At 37.6% G+C, this 23,109-nt stretch overlaps 1 pseudogene; it reads right to left on the reverse strand.

Moving 5' to 3' along the window:
- Positions 1-2,104: 2,104 nt before the first annotated feature.
- LOC121432616 lies at positions 2,105-2,782 on the reverse strand (annotated as a pseudogene).
- Between the last annotated feature and the right edge of the window lie 20,327 nt (positions 2,783-23,109).

A 23,109-nucleotide genomic window follows, 5' to 3' on the forward strand; every position in this document is an offset into this window, starting at 1 on the left:
AACAACACGACAAAAACAAACAAACACAAAAATGCAGCTTCCTAAGCTGTGCTGTCAGAGCAAACTCTGGCTATGTGGCATTTGAATAGCATTTGTGGGCCTCTGTGTTTGTGTACCCAATCAGAATCAGGAGGAAAGTAGCTGAGAACATGTCCATGGCTCAGCACTCCCTACCTAGGCAGGTGGCAGGATCAGGTCTACTAGACCTGCACAGGCAGGAGATCATGGAGGATTACTGCCGCCATACACAGAGATATTTCCAGGCTGCGCAGTGGTCTGCATAGCAGATTTAGCTATTACTCAGATAAAGGGGGCTTATGTGCGGCACAGATGGCAACCTACATAAAGAACGATGCAGAAAGAAGTTTTTGTTCTTTGCCTGCCTGTCCTTTTCTCAGTGGCAAGTTCACTTTTCAATGGCCTTACAGCCTATTTCGGTGGGGTTCTGATATGTTTTAAAAATCACCTCATGGGCTGAATGACTACTTGATTCTTAGACACATTGCAGGGAGTCAGTAATTATCAGACCAGCTGGGTCACAGCTAGTAAGCCACTCTAGTAAATCCCCCCTTTATAGATTAATTCTATCAGTTCAGTTCCTCTAGAGAACCCTGACTAATACATAGATTTAGGAGGTAATAGATTTCTCTCATTTACTTCTCTTGTTTTTTTTTAAGCTAATTTGTTATATGACCTAAGAACATTAATCAAATTTGAGAAATTAATCTACGCATAACACTACTAATATACTCCAGATTTAATTCATGTTTCTACCAATGTTTTTCACCTGTATCATCCCCCCTGTGTTCAAGGATCTAAATAGGGAACCTGAGTGGCATGTGCCTGTCTTTTTCACTACTGTTATGTTATAGTAACAAAAATCTTTCTATGCCTGGTGTAAACTTGCTCCTATGTAGGGTCTGAAAGGAATTTAAAGGATATTTCTTGATTTAAGTACTCTGATATATTTAGATTATAATGTAATTGCACTTTTGGGAAAGCACAGCACAGAAGGTAGTTCAGCACTTCACAAAAGATGTATTAGAACATAGCAACTCTTAACATTGTGAGGCCAACCTTAATCACTTGAAAAAGATTGTGTCAAGAGCCCCAAAAATAATATTGTAGAATTATGTTTTGCAATACTAATTATTTGGGTAGGAAGTTTAAGACTCTCCTCATTTATGTTTTCCTTGAGTATAAATTGGATATTTCTAATTTTCAGAATTGTCAGTTTTGTGACAGCAGTAATTATCCCTATGCTATTAAAAAGAAATTTTCTGTTTCTAAGTTAATCGCTAAACTAGAAATATTCTGTAAGGAGTATCTTCTACCTGCAACACTCAATAGCATTTTTGTATCATTTTAGATATATAACTTTTATTTCTTCATGCTATTAGTCAACATTATAATTTTTTATTATTTTGCTAGACATATTTTCCCAGTTTTAAACATTGAGGGCTTTCTCCAGTTGATTTCTGATCTTGCAACAAACTTTAATCTTTCGCACTAAAATTTCTTTCTCTTGTAGGAAAGCCACCCATGTTAGTTTATATTTTTCTTACATCATTCCTGGTGACAACTTCTCCAGGGAGTCATTTCCTCATTAGAATTTCATTTAAAATCTGGACCTCAACTTGGAGTTTGCTTTTTGCCTTTTGAAGCATCACCATTTGTAGACCACATGGAATACTGATCTAAACACCTGAATGTCTGAGTTCACTCATGCACATATACGTCTGCCTATCTATTCAGAACTTTTCAAACAGATACTTCTGAATGCATGACTAGATGAACAGGCTTCTTTCAATCTCCATTGCTAAGTTATAATTAATGTCTTTAACAGTGCTCCTTCTCTATAAAATATTTTTGTCTATTTAATGCAAATATAGACATCAAATAGTTGTGGAAACTATTGATATCAGACTAAAGATTCATACAAAGTTTAATTAATTTCAGCCGTGCAATGCACTTCAAAGTATTACTTCCTAATATACATAGGCAGGTCCTTATTACTAACACTAAACTTCACTCTTATTAATTTGTAATAATTTTTTTGGAAGTTTTGTAATTATATTTATGTACAGAAAACTCAGCAGTACATTTAACCTAGTTTAGTGGCGAGTTCTTTGGCCTTTGCCTTTTCCAGCTTGGCAATTCGAGCCACAGGCTTAGGATCCAGGACGTTGCCTCCCCAGTGGCGGCAGATCTCATCATATACGTTGTTGTAATGTTGTTGTCCTAATAGTTTCCACCAGCTTGACCAGAGTACCCTTGTCTTCCTAGTTAACCTGTGTGAAGGCAACAGTGGTGCACGTCTTCCTGTTGACCAGCCGCCCTAGCCTGGCCTTTCCCTTGATGATGCAGTAGGGGACCCCCATCTTCCGACACAGGGCACGCAGGAAGACCACCAGCTCAATGGGGTCTACATAGTGGGCAATCACGATCAGCTGAGCCTTCTTGTTCTCTACCAAAGTGGTGACTGTATTGACCCCCGCTTGAAGGACAGGTGGTCTCTTAGTTGGGACATTCCCTTTGCCGGCAGCTTTTTTCTCAGCACAGGCCAGCAGCCTTTCCTTCTTCTCCTGCTTGGTCTCTGGCCTGTACTTGTGGGCAAATTTAAGCGTGTGAGATCTCTCTTGGGCTGGATGTCATGCCCAATGCCGAAGTTCTTAGGCCTCTTCTCAAACAAAGGATTCACCACCTTCTTCGCCTCCTGCTTCTTTAGGACGGTGGGGGCTGGGGCCACCTTCTTCTCCTTGGCCTTCTTTACCTTGGGCATCTTGCCGGGCTGGAGGAGAGAGCATTTTTTTTTTCGATTATTTACGTACAGTGAACTGCTCTCGAACCTGGGACCTCGGAAACAGCAGTCGGCACTCTTAGCCTCTGAGCCACCTCAGATTGCTGTCTCTGCTGTACTCCTTATTTTATTTGAGGTTCAATATCTAAGTAAAATTTTACTTCTTTATAAGATATTGTTTGTATATTATTGGCTTCTATACAGTCACAAAGTTTATAACAATTTCCATATTTATGCCAACGTAGAGCATGTGTCTAGTCTCTTTTCTGGCTGTGGGATTCAGTTTCTGATCTCCATTCAAGCAGAGGATTCTGATTTGTGAGTCTATCCCTAATTAATAACTATTTATTTCTCAGTTCTGAGCAAGTGTGGGATTTCTTTTAAGCATCCCTCTTAATTTGGTGCCCACGTGGATTCAGACTCCACGCCTACTGGCCTATCCAGTATGGATCAGATGGGCTACTGGCCTATACAGGCTATGGATCAGACAGTCTCCCAACCCTACTTAATTGGCTTGCTTTTACTTAACGCGGTATTTTGTGGAACCTCCGCCACAGCAGAGTTTACTGCATGTGGCAAATTGGAAATTTCCCAAGCGCACACACAACTGCTGCATTCTCCGGAGAAGTTCTTTGCCCTGTGGCAACTTGTACAGCTTCTAGTTTCTGCTCCCTGCCCATGAGTTCTGGTTTTCTTGCTCCATGTATGGAATTGATTTATTTGATGATAATTTTTCTTTTTTTTAATTAATTTATTTTTTTATTGAAAATTTCCACCTTCCCTCCTCCCACTCCCCCTCCCCCTCCCTCTCCAGTCCAAGGAGCAGTCAGGTTTCCCTAACATATAGGAAGTCCAAGGTCCTCCCTGTTTCCCCCAGATCCAGAAAGGTGAGCATCCAAACAGCCTAGGCTCCCACAAAGCTTGTCCATGCAGTAGTATCAAAACCCAGCATCATTGTCCTTGGCTTCTCCATCAGCCTTCACTGTCAGCCACATTCAGAGAGTCTGGCTTGATCACATGCTCCATCAGTTCCAGTCCAACGGGCCTTGATGGTCTCCCATTAGATCAGTCCTGCTGTCTCAGGGGGTGGATGCACCCCTTGCGGTCATGACTTCCTTGCTCATGTTCTCCCTCCTTCTGCTCTTCATATGGACCTTAGGAGATAGGTGCCCCTCGATAGAAGAATGGATAAAGAAGGTGTGGCATGTATACACTTTAGAGTTCTACTCAGTGGTAAAAAAACAATGACATCTTGAATTTTTCATGCAAATGAATAGAAATAGAAAACACTATCCTGAGTGAGGTAACCCAGACCCAAAAAGATGAATATGGTATGTACTCACTCATAAGACGATTCTAGCCATAAATAAAGGACATTGAGCCTACAATTCGTGATTCTAGAGAAGCTAAATAAGAAGGTGAACCCAAAGAATAACATACAGTTATCCTCCTGGATATTGGAAGTGGACAAGATTGCGGGACAGGGGTTGGGAGCACGGGGATGGGGGTGGGGTAGGGATAAGGGGAGATGGGGAGAGAGAAGGGAGAAGGGGAGGATGGGAAGTGCTTGAGGGAATGGGATGATTGGGATGAAGGAGGGTTGGATGAGGGAGCAAGGAAGCAGATATCTTAATTAAGAGAGCCATTTTAATGCTGGCTGTTAATTTTTCAAGCAAAGCCTATTTGTCAGTTTTTAACCAGTACTAAGGTAGAAAACTAAAGCAGCTCAGAAACTAAAGCAGCCCAGGATCATCCCTGTAGCCACCGGTTGCATTGCTTCTAGTCGTAACTCTGCAACCACAAAATCTACTGGATAAAGATTACAATTTACCAGATCGCATAACAGGTAATTAATAAATCAATATGGCATACTACATTAATATTGAAACTTTTAGTAATGTTTTTGCTAATACTATGGTTTATACTGTTCAAGGCTTATATGGTTATGGTGATACTTCAATTTATTGGGTATTGGGACTTAGTTTTCTTCTCTCTGTTCTATCATTAAGGAAGAATATGACACTTCTAGGAATGGTACAGGCTTTACAGATTAATAATGAACAGCTAGTTGACAGGATTAATACCATTAAAAATCAAAAGTCACCTGAAAAATTAATACTATTAAAAAGGATAGCATTAAGTTGACAGACAAAATTGAATCCATATCTAAGGGTACTAAGGAAAGAACCATCCTATTGAAAATTTGACAATCAAAATTTGTTAAAATGTTATGATAAGTTGGCAGATAGAGTAGCTCTCCTAGGTGGCAATATGCACACTATTCAAGTAATGTCCAAGAATGAGATGTTATCTTTAAAGGAGAAACTCCAGACCATGGAATCAAATTGCAGAATAAGGAGCAGAGTATAGGTTCCTCAATGAAATCACTAGAAATCTATACAGGCCAGGAGATTTAGGCATTACAAAAGGCAATAGTAAAAAGATTTGAAATAATTGAGGAAATTAATGGAGCCGATAAACAGGGAAAGGCAGAAGGACAGATTTAACATCTCCAGTAGCTGACAGAGATGACTTACCCAAGGTTTTAGCTTCCTACCCTGTAATCTACTCTGACAAAGCAACAAGTTCTAAAGGAACAAAAGGACCCAAAGGTAGATGAATACCTATAAGAATGAATGATTTAAAAGAAATTAAACGAGTTGTTGTAAATTATGGTTTGCATTCCACATTTGTTAGGGAGATGATAAAGACATGGTCTTCTAGCATTAAAGCAATACCACATGACTGGATTCAGTTAGTTTCAGCAGTCCTGGTTTATGGACCTCAATTAATATTTAGATGTTATTTCAGAAAACAGGCTAAAGTTTTGGAATAACGGGGAAAAGCTAAAGGCCTTGCGACCTCCCAAGATTAAATTCTTTGTGAAGGCACTTATGATAACCCAAAAGTTCAAGTTCTTTACGATGAATAAATCTTTTCCCTTTGCCACAAAGCAGCTGTAAATGCTTGGGACAGGATTTAAGAACTAAGAAAAATATTGAATCATATGCCAGGGTTAAATAGGGCCACAGAGAACCCTTTACTGTTTTTTTTTTTTTTTTTTTTTTTTTTTTTTTTTTTTTTTTTTTTTTTTTTTTTTTTTACAAAGACTAACCAAGGCTGTACAAATAGGAGTAACAGACACAAAAGCTAGAAGAGTACTTGTTGAATCTTTGGCTTTAGGAAATGCCAACTTAGAATGCAAAAAGATACTAGGGCCTTTAAGGGTTAGATCAGCACCTATGGATGAAAAGACCCTGGATGATTGGATTCTGACAGAAGGAAATTTAGCTATCCACTAAGGATCATTGAGAAAAAGGAATCCGCCTTATGAGATCAGGCAATTGATACACATACATTTAAATATATGTTCAAATATATATCCAAAATATTGAATATATAAAGCTGGCTTTAGACACTGTCTCTGTCCCTCTCTAAATCAAAGAATGTTATTAAAACAAAAATTCAGAGTTTCTGTTTCAAGTCAAGAGCCGTGATATGGGACAGAAAGATAAAAGAATTTAGAACATGGCATTTAAATAACTTAGGGTTGTGTTGAAGGGAGACATGATTGCTCCTGGCATCACTGATCTATTTCCAAGAGAATGATGAGCACCGAAGACACTTCACTTGGAGTTTGTTTTCTTCTTGGCAAAACTGGCCTTTGGGAATATCTACCCATGCCTCAACCACTGAAAAGGCACATGGTATCCGGAAATGGATAAGCAGAACTATCAAATCTTGCCAAGACAGGTTAAGATGATTTTGAAAAATTTACTGCCTCTGAAAAATTATCTGTCAGTTATTCTAGGCCTTAGCCAAAGTTGGTTGCTTCAAAGTTGCAAATGAGATTTTGGGTGATTGTCCAGGTAGCCAGTTGTCTCTGTCATTTGTTGCACATTTTGCAAGTTGCTTGATTGCACTTCCTGCTTAGTAAAGTAATATTATTTCTCTTCTCAGATCTTTGATGGGTTTGAAGACTAGATGTAGCTATTTTCCTCTCATTACTTGGTCAAGTTATTTATTATACAAGACTTAAACTAGTTAGGATAGAATTATTATTGAATATATTTGTTCTTATTGTATATAATTTTAGATTAGGCTTAGAACTCTCTTATTTAAACAATAGGGGGAGGTGCTATAGGAAGTTTTACAGCCAGCGGTTACCCGCCCACTGGGGCATGGCCTCTTATACTATATATGCAGATGTAGAGCATGCATCTGGTCTCTTTTCTGGCTTTGGGATTCAGTTTCTGATCTCCTTTCAAGCAGAGGATTCTGATTTGTGAGTCTACCCCTAAATAAATAACCATCTATTTCTCAATTCTGAGCTAGTGTGGCATTTCTTTTAAGCATCCTTCTTTAGTCACATGTCCTAATCTTTTCAAATAATATTAATACCTATGACATTATGAAGGCATTTTCTTTCAAAGTACAACAATATATATACATACATACACATACACACACATTTATATATATAAATTATATTTCATTGTGTATTTCTTTAAATTATGTATTTTTCATATATAATATGTTATACATATACTTTCTTTGGTACAGTGTCAGATAACTGAGCAAAAATATATTATTTTTTGAGTACTCTGTAAGTGGGCATGTACTGGTGTATCCCTATATATATATTTCATATACTTACACACACACATACAAACACAAACACAGGCACAAACACACAAATATATTCTGAAAAGAACTCCTTTTTCAAATATTTTATTTAAACATATTTTTCTTCTTGTGGCTAATATTTTCACTCTCTTACATGTTTCTTTGCTGGAGAAAATAGCTTTACTAAACACATGATCCATTAATTATTTTTTGTTATGTTTTTTCTTCTGTTCCTGTATGTGGACACTGCTTGTCAGACAAAAATCATAAGGCAGTTCCTGATTTCTTTTAAGATATTAGCCACCTGCCAAGAATGAAGAGAGACCTTATAGGAATAGTTTTGCTCAAGACGGAACCAGGTATGCCAATTCAACAGTTATCACCTTGGACTGGCCAGTGTGGGTCCAGTACCTCAGTCTTCAGCACGAAAGCCTGAGGGAAAGGCAAAGCCATCACTGTTTTTGGTATGCATTTGCCATGGTCTATGTCCCTGGGTTTTTCTATATAAAGGAAGATCCTCAGTGGAAAAGAAATAACAAACACAAACAAACAAAAAATCCAGGACCTACTGGAAAAACAGCCATTGTCCACAACAAAAGGCATCAAAAATTGGAATCCCCAGAGACTATTTGGCAAGATGAAAGATGGCCCTAGAATCAATTGGGTTACTTTAGCTCTTGATTACCTGCCTAAACCTGAAATGCTCCAGAGTTCACGTTGAACACAAGTAGACATGGAGGATAGATGCTGGAGAGCAGACAAGTAGATGGTGGTTCCTGCCAGAACAGTTCCTGTACTTCTAGTCACTATCTTAAGACAGATGTTCACCAAACTTTACTAGGTCATCAATCTGGGGCAACTAAAACTGCTGACTTACTCAGGCCTAGTAATTATTCCTAGATTTGGGATGACACTCTTCCTGGTTGTCAAAACTGCTCAGCCTTCATGCCCCAAGTTTCTCTAGATTTGACAAATGTTGATTAAAACTACATTGTGTTCAGAAGCCACAAAGCTCAGAGCAGATAAACTAAATATGTCTTTGAGACCAGCAAAAATTGGACCAACTTCCTACCTTTGGCCCTCCAAAAGGCCAGATACACCCTATATTGAGACATCCATAAGGCAGAAATTGCTTATTATTTTCTCCTCAAGTCCTTACAGGCCTTGGAACAAACACAAAGGACTATTCATCAGATGGGCTAAGAGGCTGACTCCTTACCCATATTTGAGACTGCCCACAAATTCCAGACCAGCAACCTTCTGTAGGTAAAGAAGGTCTGGATCCAGAGCCTAAACAACATGTAAGGTTCATAGTGTGGTCTTCACCACCCATACAGCAATGAAGATCACCATTGTAAATTCATGGACACCACCTCAATCTTGAAGGAGGCTATAAAAGATAATGGCAGATGGATCATCACTGTATTCTCCAGTCACCTAAAGACTGACAAGAACCCTGTGACAACAGTGTCCTATTCAAATTATTTTTGTCTTCTGGCAGCAGAGGCCCAAAACTCACTGGCCCCCAAAGAGTTCACCATTTGACTCATGCAGATAGTACCAGCTGGGACTGTTACAGACCCGCAGAACTTAGCACACTGATACCATGATGGAAGTGCCATACAAGTCATGGAACCAAGCCATCTAACAAAGTTCATACATAGTTCTGGGAAAGTCCCTAAATATACGAAGCTAATTTTTTGGAGGCTCTATAGTTCTTCATCTGAATAACTGTTCTCATTTACTGATGCAAGTTAACCCAGAATGTGGTTTTTGTGCTGAACAGCTCAACTTAAGAAAAGCTCAGAACTCCGCTGGACTCCCAAACACCCAGTGTAGCCTAGCCATTGGTCTGCTCATCAAGACTTCAGTAACTTTTTAACCTTCCGCAAGTAGTATTCTCTGAAGGATACTTCACAAGAAACCTGCAAACCATGGTTTTAAAATTTAGGTCGGCGAAACATTTGAATTTCTATTGATTACAGGATACATTCATATTTTCTCAAAATAGTTAAAAGGACTTTTATTTCCAGCTTGTCACTTTCTATTGAATTCATATGTGAAAATCTAACTTCTGGGTCTGTGAAATACGGATTCTCTCTTGACCTCAGAATTTTCATGATTCAGAGTGGCCATATCTTTTCCTATGCAGTGTCTCTAGTGCATGTTGCTGAGCTGAGCTCATTAAAAGACAAGATTGGCTTCAATGTTGTTGCTATGCTTAGTTTCAGAAGCCCAGGGTTGTTGTATTCCTGTAGGGATGGTTGTGATTAAGTTTACAATTTCAATTATCACAAACTAAATTGTTACTATTTAGCATGGGGATTGAATTGCCAGATTCTTTCCATCTCTCCTCCTCTCAGCTTTGGGCCTCCCTTTTCTTCATGCTATAGAGATTCCCATTTCCTGTAAGGAACATTTTCTTCCTGGTCACCTGCTGACCTGGCAAAGGTGAGGGAGATTCTACATTGCTGAGATGAACTTTAGATATTAGGTATATGCAGTCAGTTTTGATTTTGAGGAACTTAAAAATGATAATTCATAAAACTATATTTTAACAGTTTCCTTAACCATTTGTATCTAGCCAGAGCTCTGTTGATTTAATCCAATAAGCAAATCACTAGCCCACACACTTATGGGGGGGTCTTATAACCTTCGGTAGTTGTTCATTATCTCTGTAACCTATAACTTAATTAATTTATTAAGCATTATTAAAATAATCATAAACTGCACATCTGGCTCCTGTGGTATGATGATGTGGAAACTTTGAAAGGGCATCTGTAGCTTACATGGATGCCTGACTCCTTGGTGACTTTCTATCTCTAGGAAAGGGAAAGGAGCCTAGGGTCTCTAGCTTGCTATACAAGTAAGCTATTACTAAACTAATGCCACAGTTCCACAAGATAATCTTAAAAATTACAAAAATATTATTTTTACTATCTGTTAACATTGTTATGAAAAAAACTTAATTATATAACCTAGATAATAAAGTTTCAGGACAAAAGTTGATTCTCTGTAACAAACTGAATATAATAACAGCATTAAAAAAGTTAATTGCCATGTTTGTTAAAGTTTAGTTATTTCTCATCCTTAATGTATATTTGCATTTGAAAAATTGAATAGTGACTCTAAAGTTAAAGGCTAAGGATTCTAGATGTGGAATATAAACACCACATAACAGAAATGTAGAGGAAACTGTCTATTTCCCTGTATAGCACTGCCTACAGAGTTTCAATGAAATAAATCAAATCTGTCTTTATTTTAACACATTGCATGCTTATTTGGCAGATTCCATCTTTATCGGAGCAAAAATCACACATTCATGACAGTTACAAGATAAAGCAGGACATCCACAGTTTCATCTGAAAATTGCTTGGCAACAAAGGATAAGAGGGTTACAAAATAACTAACAGAGAGTTTATGGACAAGGAGAGCAATGATAATCACAACTGCATTCCAGATGTCAATGCAATGGTTAGAGGTCAGATGGAGTGCCTAGCAGTATGGTTTTTTAATGTTTCATTACTGAGATGGACAGACTCTGATACAGAAACTGATGTGAGGCAGGTCAGCCCAGCATCTCCTCTGTGTCAGTGGATTAACTGCATGGAGCCGGCAGAGCTGCAGTCTGCCTTACTCTGACCTGCAATGTTTGGAACCTGTCCTTTAACTAGATGTGTTACATTCTGCTTATTAGTGTGAACAAGAAATGCTTTGATCCAACTTTAGTTTTGAGCATGAGAATCTGGTTAAGATAAGGAGCTATTACACAGAATAAATTCAGTATGTGTGGAATATTCAAACATATGATACATACAGATTTAAAGAGAATTGTATTTATAAATCATGGAGAATATTTTCCCCACAACAGGAGTAATGGATTTTTTTAATTGACTCTATTGTCTTAAACTTTTTCTGACCAGAAAGAATGTATTTAGAAGACAATTTTTTTTAATTAACAGAAATTTTTTAATCACTATCTCAATTTTAAATGTGTAAAAGAATATGAGGTCAAGTGCATTGTATTGAAATATACTGCAGAAAAAAATATAAATTCTAGCAGTTTCTTCTGTGATTCTTTTTACATTATGATGTATTCTATGTAATTATGTGTGAATAAATTAATATCCTCAAAGAATTTGTTTGCACTTAATAGAGGTGTCTCTTGAATTTTCTCACCTCTAATAAGTTATGTAAATTTTCTATGTAACACACAATTAAGAATTCTGTATTTAGGTTTCTTTATACTAACTAGTACTCATTGATTCCACAGTAATTAAAAACAAAAACAAACAAACAAACAAAAATCTCCCAAGATTTTAAATGGCTAACTAAAAGGGCAAAGAACATTGCATAATATAAACATTTAATAAACCAAAATCAGAAATTTTGATGCATAATATTTTGGTAGCTTGAATAAAATTGGTCCTTATTTGGACATAAGGAGTGGCATTATTAGGAGTGTGGCCTTGTTCAAATAGGTGTGACTGCTGGGCTTCGTTGGTGCAGCTTGGACTTGGTGGCCCATGCCTTTAATCCCAGCACCTGGGAGTCCAAGGCAGGTGGATCTCTGTGAGTTTGACATCAGCCTGGTCTACTGAATGAGTTCTAGGACAGCCAGGACTGTTATATATTACAGTCTTGGAAAATCAAAACAGAAAAAAAAAATCAAAAAAGAATGGGAAAAGCGAAAAGATATAAGTGTGGCTTTGTTGGAGGAAGTATGCCACTGGGGGTGGGTTTTGAAGTCTTAGATAATCAAGCCAAGCCCAGTGTCTCACTTTCTTCATGCATCCTGCAGATTCAGATGTAGAAACTCTCAATTACCTCTCTAACAACATGTCTGCCTGAGTACTGCTATGCTTGCCACCATAACAACTATGGACTAAATCTCTGAACTGTAAACCAGCCACAGGTAAATGTTTCCTTATAAGAGTTGCCATGGTTAGGGTGTCACTTTACAGCAATAGAAACTCTAAGACAAAAAGAAAAATTATTTTTAACTGAAAGACAAAAATACAAGTTTTATCATGTATAACATGATACTTTAAAATGTGTACACACACACATAAAACTGTGTGTGTGTGTAATCGTTCTCATTTCTGTGTGTATTATATATATATAAAGATTAGAATGGTCAACTCTAGCTATTTCACAAATAAGTGACTTCACAGACACCTTTTATGTGGCAAGAATATTTCCTGTCTACTTTCACAATATTTACTAAGAATATAACCAACTATAATCACCATGCTAACCACTAGAAATATTTATCATACTTCCATCTTCCTGGAATTTTATACATTTAATCAATACTTTCCCAAGTTCTTCTAACTCCTTATCTCTGGCAACCAATCATTCTTCTGCTCTTGACCTATATTAGATCTACATGATCTGTTTGCATAACTGATTGATATTATGCAGTAGTAGATTTCTATTCCTGGCTTACTGCATTGACATATATCTTCTGAATTCATCCATGTAGGTACCACTAGTGGGATTCTATTTATATATTTTGGTAGAAATGACATAAATGCCAGACTTTCTGTATTAATTTACCAATAGATGAAAACTTTGGTTGTTTCATTTTGGGAGATACTATGAGCAATGATGCAAAAAGTATGAGAGTGGAGAATTTCTTTTTCAACTACTGATCTCATTACCTAAAATGGGGTTATTTAATTGTATACCAATTTAAATTTCCTAGTTAAATACTTGGAGGATAGCCATACTATTACTTTAATACTTTCCCCCATTGTTTCACTCCTCTTTTCTTTCCTTTTTCCCTTGGTTCTCATATAGGGTCTTAGCATTTTTCCAAGGTGGACTTCAAACTAAAGACTTCCTGACTAAGACTCTAGAATAACAGCTGCGTGCCACCTGTCTTAACAGTCATTTTCAATAGTTTCCACTTTTTGTCTTTTTAATATTTAATGTTATTATTTATTTTTATAAGAATGAATGTTTTGCCTAAACACAAATGCGTGCGCCAAATGCATGCAGTTCCCATCGAGGCCAGAAGAGTGTCAGATCGCCTGGGGTTGGAGTTGCAGTTGTTTGTAGGCTGCCATGAGAATGCTGGGATTGGAATGTGAATCCTCTGAATAATATGCTCTTAAATACTGAGCCATTCCCAGAACATATAATTTTCTTTGGGTCGAGTGATAACTGATTGTAATTTTACTTAACTTCCTTGGTGGTTATTATTACATCTTTCATCTATCTCCTGCTCTTCTTCATGCTGTGTGAGAATGTCTAGACACATCCTCCTACAGTTTTAATTTTGTTGGGTTTACTGCTTGTTTTTCCAAATGCCTTTGTAGTATGGACAGAAGCCTCTTGCCAGATGATCAGTTTGTATTTTCATTTCCCCTTTCATTACCAGTCTCATTCTGTTTAATATGTCTTATGCTGTGCAGAAGATTTTTAGATTGATATTTACTTGTAGATTATTGCTTATGTTGCCTTGCTTCTATATATTAAAATAAACCTTTGGACAGACCAATAAATTAAATTTTTTATTCTACTTTACATATTTTAGATGTGTGTGTAAAATTGGGGCAATGTGGGTGAGGGTCCTGTTTTCTTCTCCATGTGGAATCCAGTTGTCCAGGGAAGTGGTCCTTGATCTTAGGATATTTGTCATACAAAATGTTAGGTAAGTATAACATCAGTTTCTTACTGGTACTTTAATCTTCTCCCATTGATTTATATGTCTGTCTTGAAGGCAGTATACTTGTATTTCTATGCTGTTACGATATGTGAAGACAGCAAGATGATGTCCACAGCTTCTTTTTGTTTAATATCCTTTAGTACCACACCTATTTTGTCTCAGTATAAACTTTAGAAAATATTTAAAGGGATTTTGTGTGAGGAATGCTGCTGATATTTTGATGAAGATGTCACATGATAGCTGCACTGTTTTAGACAGCACAGACATTTTAACAATACTTGCTCTTAGGACAGTGGAATATCTTCCCATTTGTTTCTGATTTCTGGTTTCAGTTTTCTTCACCAATGCTTTATAGTTTTCACTGTAGAGATCACTCACTGTTTGGATTATGTTTATTCTCAGAATTGTTTTTAACTACTGATGAAGTTGTTTCTTGATTTCTTTTCTAGATCATTCACTATCAACCCTTCTGTGTTTTTAGTAATTTTTTTTTGTATTATTCTGCTAAAACTTTTCAGAATTAATTAGTTCTGGTAGAAGTTTTGTTTCATTTTATGGTTTTGTTTCTTTCTCACAGTCTTAGTGAAAGACCCTAATTTCTAGGGTTCAAGGAAGGATCCCCCAGACTCAATAAGCCACATCAATGAATGCAAACAGCAAGAGGATTTTTTATTGTCGAAGGCGCCTATGGGAGACTCAGTACTCTCATGAGACTGAGTCCCCTGTGTATTTTTTCAGCAAGTGTTTATAGGGCCTCTGGTTACATAACAGGTAAGCATAGCAACAGCAACATCATTGGTCAATTCAAATTAACATATGGGGTGAGTCAACATCAGGACAAAAACAAGCCTAGATCAGCCAGTTTCAGCCAGTTTCTGCCAGTTTCTGCCCCCTGGAGCTTTGATAGATTACACAAAGGACCAGGTGTTTTTCCTTTTTGGTGGGTGCAACCCGTCTCAAGACTGCTTCTGCCGCCCACAGATATCCTGTTTTGCCCTAATCCAGTTTTAACATAAAAATGCCTAATTTGGAAACTGGGGTAGGGGTCTTATAGAGTTGGGGTCTCATATTAGGACATCCTACATATAGACTCATGTCATCTGTTAAGAAGTTGATTTCTTTCTTTGGTTTATCATTTTTGAATGCTTTTTTCCTACCTTATTCCTCTGGTTCAAACTTCTGTTTGCCTGTAATTGAAATCACATGTGCTTTCCTTGTGTTAGCTCACTAACAAACAGCTTCTGTTGGGGCAGTGGTGATGCATGCCTTAATCCCAGCACTGGGAGGCAGAGACAGGAGGAGCTCTCTGAGTTTGAGGCCAGCCTGGTCTACAGAACAAGTTCCAGTACAGCCAGGGCTACACAGAAAATTCTGTCTCAAATACGAAAGAAAGAAAGAAAGAAAGAAAGAAAGAAAGAAAGAAAGAAAGAAAGGAAAGAAAGAAAGGATACAGAAAGAAAGACAGGACAGAGAGGAGAGGGAGGGAGAGAGGGAGGGCGAGAGAGAGAGAGAGAGAGAGAGAGAGAAAGGAAGGAAGGAAGGGAGGAAAAGAAAGAAAGAAAGAAAGAAAGAAGGAAGGAAGGAAAGAAAGACAGCTTCTAACCTTCTAATGCTTTGGTGAAGTGTAACATCTAACTTTTAATGTATTGATGTCAATACTTGAATATAAATTTGTGGAAATTGTCCTCATGAAGGCATACAGAATTTTGTTAAGTTACTTTTTTGTTAATTAAAAGTAATTATAACAGAGGGTTGGCTCTGTTGTGCTGCCATGGCAGAGTAGGGTGAGCTAGATCCAAAATCGTGAGTATGGGATGGCTGTCCACATTTTACCCATCTGCCTTATGGCATCATGGGCAACAGAGAGTTGTGACCCCCATCAATGCCTGAAGCAGTTGGGGAGTGGCCCTGTGGTCATAAGTATGGGAGAGCCATCCCTGATCCCCAACAGCTGAAACATTCGGGAGATCAAGACCTGCCCCTCACCAAGGCAACACAACTGAGCCAACATTGTTACAGCAAGTGTTGATGAATCCGCCCCTAAACTGTGATCTCGGGAGAGCTGTCCCTATTTCCCATTTGGTGGACTAGCCCTAGAGCTCACCAGCTCCAGACCAAGTGTTCTGATTTGGCCTGCTCCAACATTCACCACACTTATGATCTGCTGGAATACATGAAGGGACCTCACCCACAGACCCAAAGATGCAGGATCTCCACAACACAAGATGGCACTCTAATGTCCGTGAATGGTCTTATTGGGGACCCAGAATTAAACATGTAGTGGAGACCAGCACACCAATGACATTTTCCAATCAACACTTGTAAGTAGAGAGAAGTGGACAAGTGGGTATACGGCGTGACTTGATGGGTTGTACTGAAGGTTTTTTTGTTTTTTTTTTTAGCTTTTTAAATTTATTTATTTGCTCATTTATTTGTCTGTTTACTTTTTAATTTTTAAAATATTTTTTATTGAGCTCTGCATTTTTCTCTGCTCCCCTCCCTGCCTCTCCCCTCCCTTTCAACTCTCCCCCAAGGTCCCCATGCTCCCAATTTACTCCAGAGATCTTGTCTTTTTCTACTTCCCATGTAGATTAGATCTATGTATGTCTCTCTTAGTGTCCTCATTATTGTCTGAGTTCTCTGTGATTGTGATTTGTTGACCTTTTTTTGGTTTATGTTTAAAAACCAGCTTTGAGTGAGTACATGTGATACTTGTCTTTCTGTGTCTGGGTTAACTCACTCAGAATGATATTTTCTAACTGCATCTATTTTCCTGAAAAATTCAAGATGTCATTATTTTTTTCTGCTGTGTAGTAATTTCCATTGTGTAAATCTACCACATTTTCCTTATCCATTCTTCGGTCCAGGGGCATTTAGGTTGTTTATAGGTTCTGGCTATGACAAACAATACTGCTATGAACATAATTACTTCTCTTTTATTTATTTTTCTCATTTTTACATTCTTTTTTTTTCCTCTTGAACTTTTTGGGGGAGGAGGGGTGCAGGGGCAGAGGGCAGATGCAAAGGGATAGGGAATGAATGGGACCAAGATACATGATGTGAAAAACTGTTGGGCCCTTCCCCCTGGGATGTCTGTTTATTCCCTGCTGACCTTTGCTAGCAAGTACATCTTGTACCTCCTGGCCTAACTGCAATCTCCTTGTTCCACTTAGCTGTTTACTTATTCGGTTCCTGTTTACCCTTCAATAATATGAACTTCTGAACCCTGAGTTTTTCCACAGTGCTGCAAGCCTGTATATATATAGACCACATTCACACTTCATGAAATGGCATTCTCTTAGCATGAATGACCCACTGTGTTGTATTTCTTAAAATCCTCAGCTCCTTGCTTGCAACTCGGTACTGCGATAGCTTTGGCACTACAAAAAAAAAAAAAAAAAAAAAAAAAAAAAAAAAAAAGGGAACCCAAGAAAAACTGCCTATATATATATATATATATATCCAACAACAATAATAATTCTGCTATTTCTCTCCATTCTTTCTTTCTAATTGATGGGCCCTATTTACTTACTTGTGTACTGTGCTGGTGATTTTGTTTCTTTGCTTGTTTGTTTTATCAACTTTACACATGCCAAGGAAATCTGGGAATAGGAACCTAAATTGAGAAAATGCCACCATGCTGTTACCTGTAGGCCAGTCTGTGGGAAATTAATTGAAAAGTAGTGATCTAGCCCACTGTGGACATTGCTACCCATGGGCACATGGTCCTTGGTTGTGTAACAATTTAGGATAAACAAGAGACAATAAGTCTGTAAACAGCTTACCTCTGTGGGCTCTATTTTAGTTCCTGCCCTGGCTTCTCTCAATGAGATATTGTAACTTGGAAGTTGTTTAAAACAAACAGTTTTCTCTCGAAGCTGCTTTTGGTTTTTACCAAAGGAACAGAAAGGATTATACAAGACATATAATGATCTGAGAATATGCTGTTGGATTTGCCTCGCTGATATTTCATTAAGAAATGTGGAACTAAGTGCTTCAGGGTATTAGTGACTAGTTTTGGCTTCGTTGTGCCATTGTCAGGTCTGTGTGTATGTGTGTGTTTGGTAAAGGTAAATATATAGATGAAGCTTAAAAGAATTCTGTCTTAAATGTTTGTAGAGCAACTAAGAAATACTAATACATCTTTCAATGTTTTGCAGAATTAAGCAGCGAATTCATCAAACACAAGGATTTTCTATTTTAAAGACTTAATTTTGTTATTTGAGAATTTCATACAATATATTTTTATCATATTATCTTGTCTTTTTCGTTTCTTCCTAAATCCTCTTTTACCTCACTACCCACCCAGGTTCATATTCTTTCTTTCTCAAATAAATAAATAAATAAATAAATAAAACAACAAAAAAACATGTTAGCCAAGACTCCTGAGAATGGGATTTGCACTGGAATGCTGTTGATAGACCCAGTATTTATTAATTGCACTATCAATGGCAAGCTGAATCTTTTATATTGGTAGAAAAGTTCCGTAGGCTGCTGAAAACATGCCTTCTTTTGTATTTGAATTGCATTTCTCTATCTCTTCTGATTAATTTTGGCTCAAATTTTGTTTTTTTTTTTGAGAGGGCATATTAGAAGAGCTACATCTGATTGCTTCTTATTCCATCTGCTCAGAAAAAAAATTTTCTATACTTTTCTCATTAAGGTGATGTCTGTCCTTGATGTTGAGGTTTGTTTGTGAAAACAGTAGAAATATAGATCATGTTCTCAAATCCAATCTGGTATCTGCTTCTTTTTATTAGGGAGTTGAGACCATTAATATTGAGACTCTTTATTGATCACTGTTAATAAATTCTTGATATTTGGTGTGGGGGGGGTGCCCTATTTTGATTTTTTGTCCTGGGGTTATTTATTTCTGGTGTCTTGTGAGATGTAGCTAGCTTTCTCTTAGGACTGAAATTTTCCTTCTTGCATCCTCTGTAGAGCTGGATTTTTCGATATGAATTTTAAAATTTTCTTTTATGATGAAATGTTTTCCTTTCTCCTTCAGTTATGATTAGTAGTCTGGTAGTTTTGCTGTGTATAGTGTTCTGGAGTGTTTTTTTTTTTTTGTTGTTGTTGTAAATATGAGCTTGTAGAGCATGCATCTAGGATACTCTTGCTTTAAGAGTCTCCATGGAAAAGTAAGATGTTATTCTAGTTGTCCTGCCTTTATACATGATTTACTCTTTTTCCTTTGTAGCATTTTAATACTATTTCTTTGTTCTGTAACTTTGGGTCTTTCAAGTTTCATAAGGAGTTTATTTTTTTAGTCCTATTTCGTGTTCTGTGTGACTTTTGCACTTTGTTAGCTCTTCCTATAGATTTGAGGTATTTTCTGATATGTTTTTTAAAGTATTGTATGTGCCTTTTACTCGGCTTCCTATTCTTTTCCTATGCATATTATTGGTAGATTTGTTTTTTTCACACTTTCTCATATATCCTAGATATTTTATGATTGAATATTTTTTTTGACATTTTCTTTGACTGAATTGATTCCTGTCTTCTACATTGTCATTTTTTCTTCTTTTATTGATTTTTATGGAGCTCTACAATTTTCTCTGTTCACCTCCCTGCCTTTCCCCTCCCCTTAAAACCTGCCTCAAGGTTCCCATGCTCCCAATTTACTCAGAAGATCTAGTCTTTTTCTACTTCCCATATAGACTACATCTATGTATGTGTCTCTTAGTGTACTCATTGTTGTCTAAATTCTCTGGGATTGTAATTTGTAGGCTGGGTTTCTTTGCTTTGTGTTTAAAAACTAGCTATGAGTGAGTACTTGTGATACTTGTCTTTCTGTGTCAGGGTTACCTCACTCAAAATGATGTTTTGGCTCAGAGGTCTTGGCTCAGGCCTACTCCTTCTGGGGTCCCAGACTCACATCTGGCCCTGCAGAGATTTCTGCTTCCTGCCTACTCCCTCGCAGTTCCAGATTCACGCCCAGACTGGCAGAGGTCCTGGCTCAGGCCTAGTTCCTTGGAGGTCCTAGATTCATGCCCAGACGCACAAGGGTCCTGGCTTAGGTCTATTCCCTTGAAGATCCCAGATTCACATCCAGACTCTCAGTGGTCTCTGTCTCTGTCTCACTTGCTCAGCAGTTACTCCCCTGTACCTGTTCTCTGTCTCCGGTCTGCTCTGGACCAGGTCGCTGGCTCAGTCCTCTCTATATTGTCTTTTATTCGTGATATTTTATCCATTTCATTCAATTTATTGGTGAGGCTTGCCTCTGAAATATTTTTGGTTTGACCTTGTGTGGTTTTCATTTAAAGTTTTACTTTATTTGGGCTTTTCGTTAGTGGTTCTGCTTATTAGTTAAATTCTATTTTGGCATGTTTAGTTGTTTTAATTTTTACTGCTTGTATTTTTATAATCTATATATTTGGACAAATTCTTTTTGAGGTTCTTAAACATATACATAACTGGTATTTTAAAATTCTTGTCTCAAAAGTCAGGTAAGTTGCTTGTTATAAAGGTGAGGGTGGAGGTTCCTAGTTTCTAATAGAGGTATATTTTCTTGGTTGTTCATGATTGTGCCTCTGAAATAGGATATAGGATCCCGGAGTTGACATGTGTACTGTTTCTTGGTGTAGGTATTTGACTTCCCTTTACTGGGTGAGAGTTCTGGTCTTTGTTTGCTGTTACTTTAACCTGTTAGATTGTGAACTGTTTCATAATGCTCTGTTTTCAGTCTTGGGGCTATATTGATCTTCAGGGTTCAGATTTTAAGTGCTCTCAGATTAGTTTGTAGGTAGAGTAGCTGATAGGTGAGCAGACAGGTAGGAGGTGATTGACACCTAATAGCTCTGAGACTACCACAGGTACAGCAGAGGGAAAGATGCCCAAGAGTCAGGCTGATTGATGGGGTAGCTGTCAAAGTTCCTTCCTGAATTTCTGCTTCAGATTCCTATGTACATTTAATTGGGTATCTGTAGTACTTCATCTAGGGGTAAGGCATTTTGAGAGTCACTCATCCATGTTGCCACCTGGTACTATTGCTATCATTATGCAGGCATCGTTTAAGCAATCATATTGTTGAGTTTTTGTGGATGCATCTTGTGGTAGTTTGAATGTAATTGGCTCCCATAAGCCCCTAGGGAGTGGCACTATTAGAAGGTGTAACATTGTTGGAGAAAGTGTGCCACTGTAGAGGTGGGATTTGAGATCTCATATATGCTCAAGATACACTAAGTACCTTACTTTATTTACTGTTGCTTCCAGTTCAACATGTAGAACTCTCAGCAACATGTCTACCTGTATGCCATCATGTCTCACCATGATGATAATAGACTAAACCTCTGAAATTGTAAGCCTCCAATTAAATGTTTATTTATAAGGGTTTTATAAGGGTTTCTGTGATCATGGTGTCTCTTCACAACAATAGAGACACTAAAAATAGAGGTACCAAGGACTGGGATATTGGTAAAATAGACCTGACCATGCTTTTGTTTGAACAAATATAGACTTTGGGAATGTGGATTAGAAAAGCAGTTTGACACTTACAGTGTCACTTAATGGACCATACTAGTAGAAGTGTGGAAGTTAGTGGTGTTGAGTGTGATTTATGAACGATTGGGGCAAGGATCAAGAGGTTTCAAAGCAGAAGAATATTCATATATGACCTAGACACCATTCTTGTGATATTTTGGTGAAGAAGTTGGCTGCTTTTTGCCCTTGTCTGAAGAGTTTGTCTGAGACTAAAGTGAAGAGTATGGATTAATTCCGTGGCAGAGGAAGTCTCAAAAGAGCATAGTTTAGACTCTCTCATGTGATTATTAGTGCTAACTCTAATAAACATTTATAGTGAAAAGGAGAAAGCTGATCAGGGAAAACATATAAAATAAAAACAATGAAGAGAAAAGGAACAATGGGAAGTTGAATAGAGCTAAGCCATGTGTTCAAAGAGATAAATAGATTAGGAAATAGAATAAAGGGACTAGTGATCAAGAGCCCACCCAGCTAAGTTTCTGATTAGTGGAAAAGAAAAAAAAACTTAGATCCAAGTATTCTGATACATCCCCTTAATTCTTACACTTGGAAGGCAGAAGCTGTGGGATCTCTGAGTTTGGAGACAGTCTATTCTACAGTTCCAATTTCAGTACAGCCAAGCTTAGGCAGTGAAGAAAACCACAGAATACAGAAAGCTAGTGAAGATGTAATTCAATTACAAGGCTATGTTTCATCTCTGGTAATCAACAGGACTTGCAGTTTTAGCCACATGATTTTGGATTTAGAGTTAAGGAACAACTGTCAAAAGCTACTGAGGCCAGGCATGTGTCAGGGGAGTCCCTCACTGGAAGTGGTACATATCAGCTATTGCATGAAGCTGTGAAATTAAAGCCTGGATTACATTATATACACCAAGATGTAGAAGATGCTGGAACTGTGGGATATTTGCTGAGGAAATCTGCTAACAGAGAGTGGAACAAGCTGAAAAAAAAAGAGAGAAATGTGTTGCAATCAACAAAGCTAAAAAGAGTTGGAGATCTGAAAAGCACTTTGACATCATACATGTTTATAGTCTTCCTTTGAGGTAGAATTTTCTCACTATGATCCATTCCTTATATTTTGAAACAGTAATATATATCCTATCCCATTACATGTTAGAAGAATGTGATCTCTCTTTTTATTTTAATTTTATAGAAAATTATATTTAAGAGATTGCATGACTCTGAGAAGAGACTTTGAACATTGGGCTTACATTGTTGAGACTGTGATAGACATGGGTCTTTTGAAGTTGGGTTAAATGCATTTTATATTATGATATTTTACAAATTTATGGAGGTCGGGGAGCAGAATATGATAGTTTAATGTAATTGGTCCCCATAAGTCATAGGGAGCATATGGCTTTTTAGGAGTAGACATAGCTTTGTTGAAGTAAGTGGGTAAGTTTGTCACCGTGGAGGAGGGCTTAGAGGTCTCATATATGCTCAAGCTACACCCAGTGTCTCAGTTAACTTCCTGTTGCCTTCAGTTTAAAATATAAGATTCTCAGCTCCTTCTCCAGAACCATGTA

Source organism: Microtus oregoni, unplaced genomic scaffold (genome assembly GCF_018167655.1).
Source record: "Microtus oregoni isolate MIOR12 unplaced genomic scaffold, Mior012 000002F_ref0000024, whole genome shotgun sequence".
Taxonomy (NCBI): domain Eukaryota; kingdom Metazoa; phylum Chordata; class Mammalia; order Rodentia; family Cricetidae; genus Microtus; species Microtus oregoni.